The 17,099-nt window shown below is 42.3% G+C and overlaps 1 protein-coding gene across 1 annotated transcript in view; it reads left to right on the top strand.

The window, feature by feature from the left end:
* Positions 1–7,067: 7,067 nt before the first annotated feature.
* ATXN1 (ataxin 1) overlaps positions 7,068–17,099 on the top strand; it is a 349,836-nt gene continuing 339,804 nt past the window's right edge. The window contains exon 1 of the mRNA XM_085051826.1: positions 7,068–7,233. The gene's annotated coding sequence lies outside the window, so the exon portion shown is untranslated. The remainder of the gene's footprint in view (positions 7,234–17,099) is intronic.

The following is a 17,099-nucleotide window of genomic DNA, read 5'->3' as shown; positions in this document are numbered from 1 at the left end:
AGATTGTTTTTGCCAAGGGAAGAGCTGGAAATATTCCCTCCCCTTTTCTATTTTTTGTTCTTTAAAGAAAGCTGAAGTCCACACCGGCATTCCCAAATGCTGAAAAGCTCTTCACTTCAGCATTACCCTTTCCCTCCAAGTTACCCTAAGAATAATGAGGCTGTTTCCTAACAATGTGCTTTTTCCTCTCCAACAAGATAACTTTTTCTCCAACTGGGAAAACGCCTGAAACCCAGATGAGATGCCTTGTGAATATTTCTCTCCCTTCATATACATGAGTTTTCTAATGTTAGGGACACTCTATATTGGGAATCTTCAAACACCAAGAAAGAACAGAGCTATGAAAAGGCTTTGATATTTTTGTAAGGCAGACAAGGTGTAATGCATTATCCATAATTAAAAAGAAGGTCTGGTTTTGATTTTGTTGTCTGAAGTCCTCAGCAGTCAAAGGGAAAGTGGTTTACTGTGGAGTTATAGGTCCTTAGAGAAAATCTTCAAAAAAGAATATATATTGGTCAAAACCCTTAGACAAAGAAGTATGTGCAAACATCTAAGAATGTATGTAAGAATGTGGCCACTGTTAATTGCACTGAATCCAAAATGTCATGTAATAGGGCCTCATGTTTCAGCCACACCTAAGGCACACTTGCGTCTTCACAAAGTACTGACCTGGCATCAGCTTGTCAGCTCAGATTCCTGGTGGTCTGTGTGGTAACTTCATGGATTGAATATAAACTGGGAGAGAGTCCAGAAGTTTACCCACTGCTCCATCTAGTGCTTGTTTTCAGTATCCTATAGGCCTGTGAAATATCTTTTGAAGGCTGATATGGATATGCCTAGGAGTAGTAGCTTAGTTGCTGGGGAGTGCTTGTCATCCACTGACTTCCTAGCTCACCAGGAGTATCCATCAGAAAGTTTTCTCTTTAGTGATAAAAATACAGTATTTGTGACAAGCAGACTGGGTACAGGTTAATGAGTTTCATATTTAATATGACTGTTTATTAACTAAAGTAGCTTGTTTCTACCAGGTAAGTATTAAATCATGGGATAATTATAAGTATTTCGGTACTACAGTCCAAGGCACATAATATAGAGGAGAGAGGAAGGAACTCTACACTGGTCAGAAATGAGGAAAACATTTTGTTTCAGACATTGTGCCCACTCTAGTAATTTAAAGTGTCAAGGAAGATTTCTGAGGATAAACAAACTTACCATGAGTTCAATTGTCAGAACAGCCTCTGGCAGTTGTTACACTGCCCAGCTAGCACTGTCCCAGCAGCTCCCAGGCACAATTCAGAAGATTCCCTGGATCAAGGACCATTTAATAGGATATATGATGGCATCGATACCGTTTAACCCCAGGCACGTTTCATTTCCCACTGTAGAGGAAGTCACAGGGTAACACAGTGTGTTACTGAGGATCATATTCTCTTGTAGTCCTAAGCTGAGAGCTAGTAATTCCAGCTCTAATAGCTTTTGGTTTTAGCTCTAGGCACCCAGATATTGTAACAGGAAAGGTAATGCTCTCACAACTGAGAGTACAACTTCAGAAAGAAGTTTTTTGTGCCAGCAGGACTTTCTACAGTTTGCAATTCTGCAGCAGGATCTTACTCATTTGATTTTTAAGTGTGACTCTAGTCTAAGCAGCTCTCAGAGATGCCATCACAAATAACCATTACCTTCCATACCACTAGCTGGCTTTAGGATCTTCCAGAATATAAATAGAATGAAAATAATGGAAGCAGTCATATCAGCATACTATAGTAGCCAGTCACTTTGTATTGCCACAGCACACTAAATGTTCTCATGTGTAGGAGAGAGAATTTTTCCAGTGCTGTCTTTTCAAATATTTTTCTGAATTTGTTTATGTTTACTTTATTCATTTTCTTTCCCGGCTTTCCTCCAAAACAAAACAATTCATATGCTAAAACTGCCAGAGAGGAAGAATGGAACTAGCACCTGCCAGAGATGTTCAAATATTAAAAATAAAAGATGGCCTGTTAAACACAAAACACAGAAGGAACAAGAGAAAACAGAATATAAGGGGAGTGGAAAAGTGCTCATAGTGGGCAAGTTTATTCTGCTAGTTATGTATCAGTCAGGTCTCTACTTCAGAGCAAATCACTCCACAGAATAAAATCCCAGGCAGAAGGGTTAATGGGGTAGCTGTGAGTGAGGGCACACAGGGGTCACACACCCGAGTAGGACATTCAAACTCGGCTCTGTTCTCACCCTCTCCGAGATAGTGTCAATCAGCTGGAAACACATCTCCAGAGCTGGCTGCTTCATCGTAAGGAGCAGCTGTGACCAGAGCTTATGTATCTTTGCAGGAGAGCTCTGTTAATATCCCTGACAGGATCTCTTTATCCTGTGCCTTGCTAATCTGCAAGTCAACAGGGAGAGAATTCACTGTGCTAAATTGAGTTCCAGCTGTGTGTGATTGATATTGGTTTTACTTTGTAAAGTTGCCCTTTGTTTTATCAAAACTTTGTGTTTTGTTTTCCTTTGCTTTGTTTTTCGAAAGGGGGAGGGAAATATTTTTGTTATTGCCATTCTGGGAGGACTTTTCTATCCTAAAGCATCCTGGTAGCCAGCTGTCCCTCCTCATTAATCCTGCCCTTTCCCTATGCCCACTGCTCCCAAACCTTCCCCTGCACATCAAGACCTGGGAGTCTTACACCAACTGGGATATTTTCAGTAGTTGCTTCTATAGTCACCGAAGTCTCTTTTCAGTACTTGCTGACTCTGCGCTTGGTTGTTTCTCTTGATGTGCTGTCTGAAGTAAGAACTTTTGGCTCCTCAAAGGAAACCAGCACTTCTGACAGCAGTTGAAAAGAGGACGAATTGTTTTGAAATGTAAAGTTTACTCTGAAAAACAAAGGGAAGTTGAAGGCTCCTGGTTCATTTTTTTTTTCATTTAGAATTCTTCTGTACCCTTAGTACTACAGTCTGTAATTAAATGTAAAGTTCTGTATATATAGGAAGTCATGACATTATTTACTGTCCATTTCTGGCATTAAGCTTCTTGAATTCATGCCAAAGTAAGCCATTGTGTAGCACAATTGTGTCCCCACCATTCAGTATTTTGGTTTGGTCTGAAGTGCAATGACAGGGGCAGGCAGCTAATGCAAAGCTCTAAGGAACAAAATTAGTTTCATCATTCTAGATAATATTAAAAGTGAGAACAGAGCAATTTAGCAAACAGTGCAGCTTCACAAGAGAGAGCTCCCAAGAGCTGCTGCAGCACACTCTCTCAGCACTACAGGCTGTTTATAAAACAGAGACTTATGCAACATAAAATCATTTGGATGTTGAGTTCAAATGCCTCAAAACTGGAGACATCTCAGTTCCTGCCAGCTACTCCTGTCTGTTGAATATTAGGGGCTTATTTGAGAATTTAGTCTAGGTGTGTATTTTGTGTCTCCCCAAAGATGTAGGGCATAGTGGTCAACCGTGTCTTGCTTTTTGTGAGAAAAATATTTGTCCCAGCTGTTCAGACATTGTTTTGAAATGGGAGGATTTTGGTGGTCCACTAGCAAGGACTGATATTTTAAATGGAACATTCTTCTTCAGTGTATAAAGAACTGCAGTGCAGCAAGGACAGGAAACAGCCTAGTGACTCCTCTGCATGCTGGAGAGAAGGCAAACTGGGTCATAAGAAACAGTATCAGAGGAACAGATGAACAAAATGAGGAAGGAAAGAGACGAAATCAATGTGAAGGGTGAAGAATCACAGACTCATGAAGGGAGGAGCTCTGACCATACCCCACAGGGACATCCAGCAGCACCTGCACCTGCCCAGCACCGAGCTCAATGGACAAACATGAGTGTCAGCCTCAGGCAAAAGGGCCTGACCCCACCAGCTCACACCAGCACAACATCCTGGCTATTGTCTTTCCTTCAGACAGATGCAAACCCCCATAAAAGCCAAACCGGCCCCTGATCCACTGATTATTTTGACTATTTCTTTCCCTTCCTTTGAATTGTTCATTTCAGCATCACACAGAGCATTTCCCTTTGATAGAGGTGACTTGTGCAGGAAAAAGCTCTGAGAAAGATGGCTGGCATTGCTTTCTGTGGCAGAGTTGCCTCTGGAGTAAGAGAAAAAGCATATTGGTATTACATGCATAATTTTACTTCCCTTGAACTTGTCTTTCTGTATTCTTGGAACTCTATTTTTTTCCCCGTTTTTCTTCCTGGTGACAGCGTGAACGAATAGCTATTCACATCTTTCTTTTAGCTGGGTATCTTAGGAAACTGACTTAAAAGGGACAGCGGCATAAATACAGCACGCACGGAATATTCTCCCTTCCTGTTGAGAAACTCAGGGGAGAGGAAAAAAAAAAAAAAAAGCAGGATAAACACCTGACCTCAGCAGTGGCAGTGCTGGGGCTGGGAGCGGCGCCGGGAGAGAGTTCCGTGGGGCAGGGTGACCCCTGCTGGGGGCACTTCGTGCTGGAATTCCAGGGAAAATCCCAGGGCAGGAGCAGCAAGTTGCACTCAACCCTGTGCTCAGAGGAGCCTGACTACGTGGTACAGCATCGTGCACCGACCATTTCTTCGTCATGCAAGCAGGAGGCTCCAAAAGGCCTCCCCACACACATTACCTGAGGTAAGGGCTCGCTGCCTCTCACAGGGCATCCGTGGTTTAGAGCAGAGACTGAGGATTTGTCCCCAAATAGCAGGGGTAGGAATCCTCTGGCCTGCATGTCAGCTGAGCACCAGGGATGCTGATGCTTGCCACGGTCAAATGTCTGTAGCTCTGACTCTGCTCCCCTGGTTGCTCAGCCAGTTCGAGTTCAGTCTCAGAAAACTGGCTGCCCTCTGGTGAAGCTCAAGGCAGTAAATTCAGGCAAATCACTCCTGTGGAAACAGGTCCACGATGGTTGTGTCTGAGGAGGGCAAGCTCTGGTAGGGCTGACCTACTGAGATGCTTCTACCTCCTCTCCCATCTCAGCCCTGGCACACGAGAAAAGACATCTTTGCTCAAGTCATCCACGGCTAGACTTGTGTGCCTCTCCCCATTCAAGGCTAGCAGAGAGACATCACCACTGACAAGGAGACCAGTGCTCTCTCCCACAGTTGCTATGGTGTTGTGGACTCCTGCTGCTTAGCTGGTGCCTTTTCAACCTGTCAAGGGACAGGGAGTAGTGCAAATGTGACTGTGACACAAGTCTGTGGTGCATTGTCATGAGAGCTGTTGAATTGTGCCCCGAGGATTTTGGTAAGAGACCCAGCAGTCAAATAGGACAACATTTACTACTTGAAGGCATTTTAAAAGCAGACACCTGGCACCTATTTGCTGTCCTGCTTTTTTGTGCAGCTAGGCATGGTTAGGAGCTCTGCAGTTATCAGCTACATCTCAATGTAATTTTATATACAGGAATATTCACAATGTACTGTTCCTTTGAACTAAATCAAAACAGCAAGCTATTTCTTTGTTCAGAAATGTCACTTAGTTCTCCCTGCTTAGCTGTTCTCTTAAGCATCAAGAGACAAATCCAACATCCACTGAAGGTAATGGAAAGACATGGATGGTTTTCAGTGGGAGTTGTCAGTGTTTAGTTAAATAAACAATTCAGTAAGGCAGGCTTTAACTGCTTCTCTTATTAATAACACAAAAATTAGTTTACTCAACAGAGAGATTTGGTCATTATTTTTAAATTATTTCCAAATTCAGAAAATATTTAAACTGTACCCAGCCAAGAGTTTGTATCTTCTATTGCAGGATGAGGCTCAGAAACTTACTGAGTCAAAAAGTATGAAATTGTGGGTTTCAGCAGAGCCTCCTAATAGAAGCAATAATGAAAGTTGTTGTGAACATTGTAAAAGGAGAAATCCATGCATTTTTTTTCTGAAGTTGCTTTCCACTGTTTCTGTACAGTGTTCAGCCTCTTCCAAAAAGCATCCTAGAAAGACTCAGAATGTTACTCCCCCAGTCTAATGGGGTCAGGCAGATAACACAACAACCCCTGCACAAAGTGTGTACCAGGCTACCTACCTTTAACACCCACCTTGCCCCATTACGGTGGACATGGAAAATTTACCTGCTCTGGGCTTAAGTTCTTGGCTGTGCACAGGAGAAAGAATTCAGTGTTTCACTTCTGAAACAGATTTGTGCCCTCCCCAAGTAAAGCTGACAAGCTAGGCAGCATCACTTCTCAGCCCACCAGTTAAACTACACCGTGCCACAGCTTCATCTCAAATCTTTGACTCTAGGAAGTTTTCCTGAGGTAGACTGCTACTAGTCCTACACTTACAAAGGTCCTCTTGTTTCTTGTTGCTTTGTTCAGGGTATCTTCGCCGCATAATTGATTTGAGAGATTAACAACCGTGTGTTACACGCAGATAAGCCAGGCAGAGCCACATGAGTGGTCCTGTTACAAAAAGGCACTTTTCCTGATGCTGTGCTTTTCTCTCTGTATCATCAGGGGTTTATCGGGCTTTGTGCTGCAGGGAGCTAAAATTCTTGCCCAGGAAATAATGGAAGAAATTACATTGGCTGCAGACAGACAATCATTTGCCCTTTTGAAGCTATGAGAAGGCACTAGGAGACTGTTAGCACTTGAGTAACTTCACTGCCAGGGCAGGCAAATTAACTTGGTGGAACAGTCTGTATGAATGTATATATATGCATACACTAGTTTTTATTCCACACCTGGCCAGGTAGCCTTAGCTAAAGGTACCTAAGAAACAAAATTCAGGGAACAGCTCGGGTTAACTGTACAGTGAGTACGTACCTTCAGATCTCTTTTCCTATTTGTCAGATTGTTGGAAAATTTTGAACCAGCTGAGTAAAGTTTCTCTAATTTCTAAGTTGTTTTTTTTCTCTCTTGCCTGTTTCTCCATTGTTCTTTTCAGGCAACACAGGGTGATTTTCAGGTTTTCTTTTCTATTGCTAATAGAATTTTTTTGCAAAACATGACAACTGGACCAGACCTGGAGGTGGGCTGCCTTTCTCAGCTTCTCAGGTGGGATCCCAGCTGCTTAGGAAACGAGATGATCTCTTGCTCCTCCTCTTAGTGATTTTGTAAAAGTCTGTCAGGAGAAGAGAAAGCAGGAAAGCTTTTTTTATTCCTGAGAGTGATAGGAGAACTGCCATAAAGCTGTAAAAATAGGGGCTACCTTTTAATCTGTTCTGCAGTGCTTGGCCTGTGATTTGAGAGAAGAGCTGCAACTGAATTTCCTTGGCTGGGAAAGTGGAAAGGAAGAATGTGTCACCTGTAGCTGGAGGTAAGAAAGTAAAGAGCCAGGCTAGGAACAGAGGTGAGCATGGTGTGGCATTAGTGAGGAAGGGAGGTGGACAGAGCCAGTGGCCTAAATGGAAGTGGGGATGGACCAGGAGGTGGTGGCAGGGCTGAAAGCAGGGTGACTGCAAATGGCATAATTGCTTTACATGTTTTTTTTGGAAGAGCTGGCTATAGTAAATGTTTTCTGCCCATTGGAGGTAGGGCATAGAGGATTCCACAGTCGAGAGACTGACCAGACATACAACTCTCTAACAGAAACTGTCACCTCCTTCCAAACTCACCTGTGCTTTGTGTATCTCAGCCCATTAGTTGTTTTCTCCATTATAATTTTGGTACTTGTTCTGTCTTTCCCTCCTATGCTCAATGCTTGTCAAATGGATGTTCTTGGGGCCTTATTACCTTACTGTCCGAAGGTCTCACCTCTGCCACTATTTCTGCACAAGAAGTTAAAATTCTTAGGGTCTCACCATGTTCCTCTACTGCCCCAATCCCTGCTGGTCACAGCTTTTTCCCTGTGTGCTCCTGATTTGGTGTCTTCCTGTGTGCATACAATGTGTTTCCAACCTTCTGATCTGTAGGAAAAGGGAATCTTTTCATGGAGCCATTGAAGAAGTTAGATAAATTTAATGATATAATAATAGTAAATTAAATTTGATAGAATCATGATAATGTATATGTGCTTGAATTTAGTGACTGGCTTGTTACTAATTTTTCTCTTCCTGGTTCTCCTCACTTGTTTCTTCTAATTAGTGTGTTGTTACACACAGATTAGATACCTTTTCCCAGGTGAGATAGGTAGCAGCAAGACTCAGATGTGCCCCACGATAAATTGTTTACTTATGCCCTCAAAAAAAAATACTTGCAGGGAACAGAGGAGTTCTTCATATTTGCAAGACAGATCCAGATTGATTCATTGATGCAGCTGTAAGTTATAAAGACTCAGTGACAGAGCCCTCAGTATAATTGTTTGTGGTGTCTACTGCAGTTATTTTCTTTGGCAGCATCCCTGGCTCAGCATCTAAAGATGAGGGCCGAGGGTGTCTGTATCTCCTTGACTTTCAAAACCTGGGCAGTCCATTTCAGTCTGTTTCCTTGTGGTTTGGTGAGCAATTTCTGGGGAAAAAAAATTATGTGATGTGTTGTGGCATTTTTGTTCAGTTCCTCTTCCCTAACCTAGAACAAAGCAACAAAACAGGCAATGCTCTGTAATGAGGGATGGAAATAGGTATGTGTCAAAAACATGCAGCAATTCTTTCTGTTTTTCTATCCAAATGTGAGCAGAAGGTTATTCCAGTTATCAGTGAATTTAGTCAGTTTATTCTGGTGTCCATGGACTATGCATCTTTTGCTATAGGAACAGAAAAAGACTGCTCCAGAAGTTTCGTCTCTTGTGAATATTTTTAGAGTAATCTTCCAGGCTTTCAGCAAAAATAACCCTGGTCTTGCAACATCTATGAGATGAATGGAAGACCCACTGTGCTGTAGTTAATCAGGTTTTGGTAGTAGGTTGTACATAAACTGTTTGCATTAGCTTGATTTATAAAAAAGTAGAGGGTTTCAGGTGTTAAAACAAACACTGGGAAAATACACAGCAAAATTAGATGACCTGTTTCTTTGCTTCAGCAGAAGGCTTCATGTCCCTCACTGTAAAATCACCCACTTCCTCATTTCCAAATGGAATTTTTTTCCAGCCTAGCTGGGGTTTCTTCAGTGTCTTTTCCAGGGCATCTCTCTGTGGAAACATTAAAAGCTTTCAGCAGGGTATATTTCGTTGTTGAGGTGACACTTTGCTGCTTGCCTTCTGCTTTTTTTTTTCATGCATGGAGGTGATGAACTCCAATACCAGTGAAAGCCTAGAAATAATGATGTGCTAATAACCTCAGTGCTCACTCATGAGGGTGTGTTGTCTGCAGTGAGAACTCCCCTTTGCTGCTGAGTGATGTGTCTGTGAAGCTTGCAATGTTCCTGTACGCCCAGCAGATGTGGGGATTTGATAATGAGGTCCTAAGGATTTAGAGAAGTTACTTTATTACTGCTGAAGAGATTTAAGAATGGTTATGTTAAAGCTTCATAATGATAATACTGGTCTCTGCTGCATACAAATGAGCCGCCCAATCCTACAGCCCTGCTGCTGAGGGCAGCACTCAGTCCTGGAAAGATGTGGTGATTATGAGATTAGCCAGGAGGCTGAATTCTGCCATTTTCTGTGTGAGGTTTAGCAGTGTTAAACCCACAGCAAGGACCTAGGGTTAAAGTAATCACTATCCTGTTACAAGTTTCCTGAATTATCTGCTCCTCAGCCTTTTGTTGCCATAAATAACTCTAGAAGTCAGGCCTCAATGCCAGAAGTGTTAAGTGCTGCAAATAGTATAGAAGATGACTCATGTAGTGAGATGAAGGTGGAGCATGAATCAGTAGGAAGAAAACTGATATACAAAGGAGACATTCTGAATGCAGATGACACAAAAAGTCTGAACAAAGCAACGTTCAATCATCATAAAACTGAATCAAAAAGGGTTTTTTTTTCAAAAGAAAAAAAAGAAACTCTTATATTTAATGAGAAACACCATTCCAGCAAAAGCCCAAAGCACAAAGGTGTTGCATACTGACCATGTTATTCGTTACCCAAGATAAACTGTGGACTGCATAGAAAGAGATGGTTGGAAAATTCTTCCCAATATGTCCAAACAAAGCAGAGTATTCAGTGAGCAGGTTGCTTTCCAGATTGTTCTGTGTCTATATAAGCTAAGAAAAGAACTTGTCTTTGAGCTAAACAGTTTTGGAGATCAAGAGTCCTCATTGCTTCAATGAACCCACATTGAAAGTTAACAGCAATAGAAGCACTAAAATAACCTGAGCATGTTCCTTGTAAATGGTAACTCATGATCAAAATTCCCACAGACCATTCCATTTGAATGACAGCTTTTGGTCCTTTTGCTTACCCTCCAAAAGCTCACACACATAGGAGTGCCTTTAAAAGCAGACTTGGAAAAAAGGTACCTGATACGATGACATCCTACAGCTGTTGGTGCACTGATGAACTAAAGTATCCTGTTCTGCCTGTAATTCAACTCCTGCTACTTCTTGGGAGAAGGGTATTATTAAGAGTTTATTGTAGCTCCTCAGAGGTGAGAATTAAACATTTTCATGTTTGACATCAGCTATGATACTGAAGCACGGAATTGACTCCACAACTCAAATAGTTATGAAGTAGGTATGTGTTTATTCCAGCTGGGGTGCATGGGGGGTAGCCCCTCCAAAGACATGCACACCCTCAGCGGCACTTCACTGGGTTTATATTGGGTTACAGATTACATATGCATAAAGTTAGACAAAGCCCCTATACATATTCAATACCTATCCCCGCTTCGTATTATAATGAGTTCAAAGTTCATTTAAATATGCCCGCACAAGCGCAGTGTCTCAGATTAATTGTGGGCGAGGGTCCCGATGATTAATTATGACAGGTGCGCATGCTCCCTTGGTCCTTGGTCCTAGTCCAGGCCTGAGAACCAACTCGTACCAGTCCTGGGGTCCAAGGGCAGGATGCTCAGTTACACTTGGTGGTTTCTCTCAATTACTTGGCTCTCCTTTCTTCATCCTCCCCGATACCAGGTAGGCACAAATTCATTAAGAAAATAATAAATGGATCACAGCTGGCATATCTTAGTAAATCATTATACAATCTCTGGCTCTCTGAATCAGTTTAAAAATATTATTATTATTATTATCCAGCTTCTAGCTCTTTTACATTAGTAATTTCTATTTTACCCTAAATCAGTCCCCCCTTTTCTATAAGATTAGTAAATTCTTTTACTAGTAAATGGCATCTTCTTCTAGCAAGCTTCTGCGATAAGTATCTCTCAATGCCTTACCATGTACATTTGATAAGGTAGTTAAAATAGATAGCCTCTTTAACATCTTACAATTCTAAACAAATAGCAGAACAGATAACACAAGACTAACACCTACCAAAATTAGTAAAACAATTATGGGGTGACATAATGTATTAAGGATACCAGTTGCAGTAGGTGACCATGCAAAAAGCACATCCCACCAGTGGTGATCTGCATCCTGTCTGGCTCTTTGCAAGACTCTGTTTATTTCCTCTGTATCATGGTGAATGGTTATTAAAATTTTCCTTCCACTTTTTTGAATTTCTTTCAGGATGTTAATTAAGTCTTGGTGCTCTACCAATTGTCTTACCAGCGTAAGGTTCATCCCAATAGGTGTTGATGATAAGTCATGATACATTGTGTAATTGGGTTTTATCAACTGGTGAGATACAACTGGTGCCAAATACAGAAAGTCACACCCAATAATTTTCACAAAATTACAAATACAAAATTAGAGCGATTCCTAACATATGGGGTGTGAAGCTCCCAGTCTATGCCTAAATGATGGCTAACTTGTTGTACCACCTTTAAAATGAAACGTGGTCCTTTATCTGAGGACATTGTGGCTGGAACTCTGAAGCGTGGTATTATTTCTAGTGGGAAAGGCTTCTGGCCATCCTGAAAAGGTATCTGTTAATACCAACAAATACTGATACCCCCCTTTTCTTGGGAGTTCCGAAAAATCAATTTGCCACTGCTGTCCAGGCCCATTCCCTTTCCCAATTTGGCCCAATTTTGGTTTGGGGATATTTTTAGGGCTAGTCTGGAGGCAAAGGTCACGCTGTCGGGTTACTTGTGCGATGGTAGCATATAAATTTCTGGCAATAATTCTTTCAATTAAATAATTGTGTAGGGTGTCTATTCCCCAATGTGTCTTTTGGTGTTCTGTTCTTACTAGTGCCCACACTAAATGAGAGGGAATGACCAACCTCCCCTGTTCAGTAATAGCCCAACCCTCTTCATTGTATGACCCATTCTGATCTTCGATTAGTTTTTTGTCCTCTTTGTTATAGGTTGGCTTACCTTCTAGGGAGATTTGGCCATCTGGAATTAGAGCCCCTTCAGTTGTCACCTCACCTTTCGCTGCTTCTTTTGTCTCTCTGTCCGCCAGGTCATTTCCTTCCTCCAATTCTGAGCTCACTTTCTGGTGTGCCGTAATGTGCCTGATTGCTACTTTCTCGGGTAGCTGGACTGCTTCGAACAGCCAGGTTATCTCTTGTGCATGTTTGATGTTCTTTCCTTGTGAGTTCAACAGTCCCCTTTCCTTCCAAATGGCTCTGTGTGCATGTACAACTCCAAATGCATACTTTGAGTCTGTATAAATGTTTATCTTTTTCCCTTTGGCTATTTCCAAAACAAGGGTCAAAGCAATTATTTCAGCTTTCTGGGCAGAAGTGTTTATTAGTAATGGTCCAGATTCTATTACCTTTTTGCTGGTGGTGACTGCATACCCTGCATGTTGCTTTCCACTGATGACGTAGCTGCTTCCATCGGTAAACCAGGTCTCTGCATCATCCAAAGGTGTATCCTTCAGGTCTGGACGGCTGGAGTATGTGGCCTCAATAGTTTCCAGGCAGTCGTGGTGCACCTGCTCCCCGTTGTTTCTGCTGAGGAAAGAAGCTGGGTTGACAATGTTAGTGACCACTATTTCCACATCGTCCTGCTCCACCATGATGGCTTGGTATTTTAGGAACCTCTGTGGGGAAAGCCAGTGTCCGCCTTTCACTTCCAGCACTGCAGGCACTGTATGGGACACTAACACAGTCATTTTCTGGCCCAAGGTGAACTTGCGTGCCTCTTGGATGTTTAGCACGACTGCTGCTACAGCCCTGGGGCATCCTGGCCATCCTTTGGCTGCTGCATCTAATTGCTTAGACAGATAAGCAACTGCCTGTCGATATGGGCCCAGGTCTTGTGCTAGTATTCCCAAGGCAATCCCCTGCTTCTCATGAGAAAACAGAAAAAATGGTTTACTCACATCTGGAAGTCCCAGAGCTGGAGCTGACATCAGGGCATTCTTCAGTTGTTTGAAGGCTCTCGTGGCCTCTTTTGTCCACTGAAGATCTCTACTTTCCTTTTTGATGAGCTCATACAAAGGTTTTACAAGGACCCCATAACTAAGGATCCAAAGCCTGCACCATCCCGTCATCCCCAGGAAAGTCAGTAGTTCCTTTACAGTTCGGGGTTTCGGGGTTTGGTAAATGGCCTCTTTCCGGTCTTGTCCCAAAGTTCGCTGCCCAGCACTGATTTCATAGCCCAAATAAATTACTTTTGGTTTTACTACTTGAGCTTTTTTCTTGGACACCCTGTACCCTTGGAGCCCCAAGAAATTTAGTAAACTTACTGTCCAGAGTACACAGGCTTCTTCTGTCCGGGTAGCTATTAAGATGTCATCGACGTATTGCAATAGCTTCCCTTCTTCAGAGGGGGCTTCCCAGGATTCCAGGTCTTTTGATAGTTGATCCCTGAATAGGGTGGGACTGTTCTTGAATCCTTGAGGCAACACCGTCCAAGTGAGCTGAGTTTTGCGTCCGCTTTTGGGATTTTCCCACTCGAACGCGAATATTTTCTGGCTGGCCTCGTGGAGAGGGAGGCAAAAGAAGGCATCTTTCAAATCTAAAACAGTAAACCAGGTTAGTTCAGGTGTTAGCTCAGTTAGTAGCGTGTAGGGATTTGACACCACAGGATAGAGGTCCTCAGTTATTTTGTTTACTGCCCTTAAATCTTGTACCACCCGATATGACCCATCAGGTTTGCGGACTGGTAAAATGGGGGTGTTAAAATCAGATTTACACTCTCTCAATAGTCCTATCTGTAAAAAGTTTTCAATCACTGGGCTAATCCCTTCCTTGTCTTCTTTCTTAAGGGGGTATTGTTTAACCCTGACTGGTTGTTTCCCTTCCTTCAATTTAATTTGTATTGGAGGTGCATTTTTAGCTCTTCCAGGTACGTTTGTTGCTCATACCCCAGGGAATACTTGATCCACAATTTCCTCACTAATTTCTCCCTCAGCCTCTGTGGTTGTTAGCATTAAACTTAGTATTTCAACATATTGTTGATCATTTACCTCCAGAGTAATTTCCCCATCTTTAAATGAAATGGTTGCTTGTAATTGTTCCAATAGATCTCTGCCCAAAAGGGCTTTTGGAGATCTGGGCATGTAATCTCCAGGTTGAATGTTGTGTACTGGGCTGTCTAGGCCCCGGCTCCGAGTTCCAGCCACATGCTTTTCAATTTTATGAAATGTGTTCCTCTATCTGTTTCCTTCTCTTGGTTCAATCTCTTTTCTAAGCAAAACTCTTTTCACACTGACTTGCTGGATTTTTTTTTTTTTCTGCTTTTTTCTTTTTTTTTTTTTTCAATTTTTTTTTCTCTTGCACTAACCAGGTTTCAAAAACTAAATGACTCTTTCCACACACTAAGGCAATAACAGCTGCTTCTGACCACTCTGTCACAGCACTCACACAATGTCTAAACCTTACAGTGATTATTTTTACACTCAAAACAGAAAGGTATTTTCGGCATCAGACAAGCATCTCATTTATTTCACTCAAAGCCAAGCTGGTATGAGAGAGAGGAAGAAAAATAAATCAAGATTAATTACTGAGAGGGAGGAAGGGGAAAGAAAAGGAAAAAAAATAAAGGCAACCACTCTTTGTATGGTCCTATGTTCACTAAGTAAATTAACTCAATAGTCTACAATTCCGCTGCTAAAAAGAACTTGGTAATTTTGTCCACACAAAACTTTTATAATGCACCAACTTATTCTCTTTACAACCTGCGCTGTTACTCTCTGACAGGTCAATAACAGATAGTATCTCTTAACTCCGCAAGCTTGCAAACCCACTAATCACACTGTGGCACAGGTATGTTCTTTTGATGTAGTCACCCAAAAAAATGTCTCTAACTGTCCACGGTAAAAAGTTTCTCTTTATTCAATTACCACCACAATTTCAAACAACTACATACACTCACTCACCCTAACACAACAATAAACACGTAATACAACACAAAAAGTGCTTCTACGACCACAACAGCAAAGTACAACAAAAATTCCAAAAACCCACACTCATACACCAAAGCTAATAAACCACAACCATACCCAAATATTCACTTCTATTAGACCACACTTCAAACTTAATCAATCAACTTCTCATTTGCTCGTGCAGACTAATCTGCACCCCACACACATACACAACACCGGTGTTAACAATACTTCAAACTAGTTCTCTTTCAAACTAGTTTACTTAGGGATCCACTCGATCCACCACCAGGATTGCTCGCGGCCGCTCTATCGGACAGCGAATCCCCCCCCTTGCCAGCTAAGGATGACGAATTACTTCGCCAGTCTCCCTTAGCCAGCCCTAACCAGTTGCTTGCAAGCTCACCACTCAGGGACAACGCTGCACACAGGACGTCTCTCTGTGTCTTACCAGCAGCCCTAGCCACACATATACACCTTACAGGCTTCCCTATACCCAAAACACATACCGTTTCTCCGCTGTAGCAGGTGGTCGTTGTTTGCCCCCGCAGTGAGCGGCCGAGTAGCGGAGGTCCTCCAGGAAAATCCCGGGGCACGCCTAGGATGTCAGCCCCTCAGTCGATCCTGCAGCCAGGCAAATCCTGTCCACCTGGCGTGCCAAATGAAGCACGGAATTGACTCCACAACTCAGATAGTTATGAAGTAGGTATGTGTTTATTCCAGCTGGGGTGCATGGGGGGTAGCCCCTCCAAAGACATGCACACCCTCAGCGGCACTTCACTGGGTTTATATTGGGTTACAGATTACATATGCATAAAGTTAGACAAAGCCCCTATACATATTCAATACCTATCCCCGCTTCGTATTATAATGAGTTCAAAGTTCATTTAAATATGCCTGCACAAGCGCAGTGTCTCAGATTAATTGTGGGCGAGGGTCCCGATGATTAATTATGACAGGTGCGCATGCTCCCTTGGTCCTTGGTCCTAGTCCAGGCCTGAGAACCAACTCGTACCGGTTCTGGGGTCCAAGGGCAGGATGCTCAGTTACACTTGGTGGTTTCTCTCAATTACTTGGCTCTCCTTTCTTCATCCTCCCCGATACCAGGTAGGCACAAATTCATTAAGAAAATAATAAATGGATCACAGCTGGCATATCTTAGTAAATCATTATACAATCTCTGGCTCTCTGAATCAGTTTAAAAATATTATTATTATTATCCAGCTTCTAGCTCTTTTACATTAGTAATTTCTATTTTACCCTAAATCAATACTTTGGACATTAGAAAAAGGTTCCTTGTTGAGGAGGTGGTCAGGCATTGGAACGGGCACCCCAGGGAAATGGTCACGGTACTAAGCCTGTCAGAGTTCAAGAAGCGTCTGAATGGCACTTAGTCATGTGGTCCAGTTTTTGGTAGTCTGCTAAGAGCAGAAAGTTTGACTTAATGAGTCCTATGGGTCCCTTCCAGCCTGAGATAGCCCATGATATACAGTCTCTTTGAAGCAATTAAGGGAGAAATGGGTTCCACCCCCCTGCCCAACTTCCAGCAGATGCTAAAATGTAATAATGGAAAGAAGCCTAAATACCTGTGTCTTTGGTGAAAGCTCTGTCTCTGCTAGCACTTTTAATAAGAGCCACTATTAAAATTGTAGAGGCTTGTTTATCCTATGGTGTGTATGGGTCTTCCTTGGCTTTGTTATGCTAGATGGATAAAATGTTGCTGTCAAAGGTACTGCTCTTTTAGAGGAATAATGCTTAGAACAAGTGTAACGAAACACCCTAGCATGTACTACTTTAAGTTTGTTAGTTCAGAACAAATTAAGGAACGGTCAAAAGACTGAATACTTCTAATGTAGCTGTTTCATAGTGTTGGCCATAGCAGGAAATCTGGAGAAAAAAGGTTATGCTGCCAAGGCTTAAGGGGTGCAGATACATGAAGCAGAACTATGCACAGGAAGGGAAAGCTCTCAC

This window comes from Lichenostomus cassidix, chromosome 2 (assembly GCF_008360975.1).
Source record: "Lichenostomus cassidix isolate B80296 chromosome 2, HeHo_3.0, whole genome shotgun sequence".
Lineage (NCBI taxonomy): Eukaryota > Metazoa > Chordata > Aves > Passeriformes > Meliphagidae > Lichenostomus > Lichenostomus cassidix.
The sequence above is the reverse complement of the archived record's forward strand: the minus strand, read 5'-3'. Positions and strand labels throughout refer to the sequence as shown.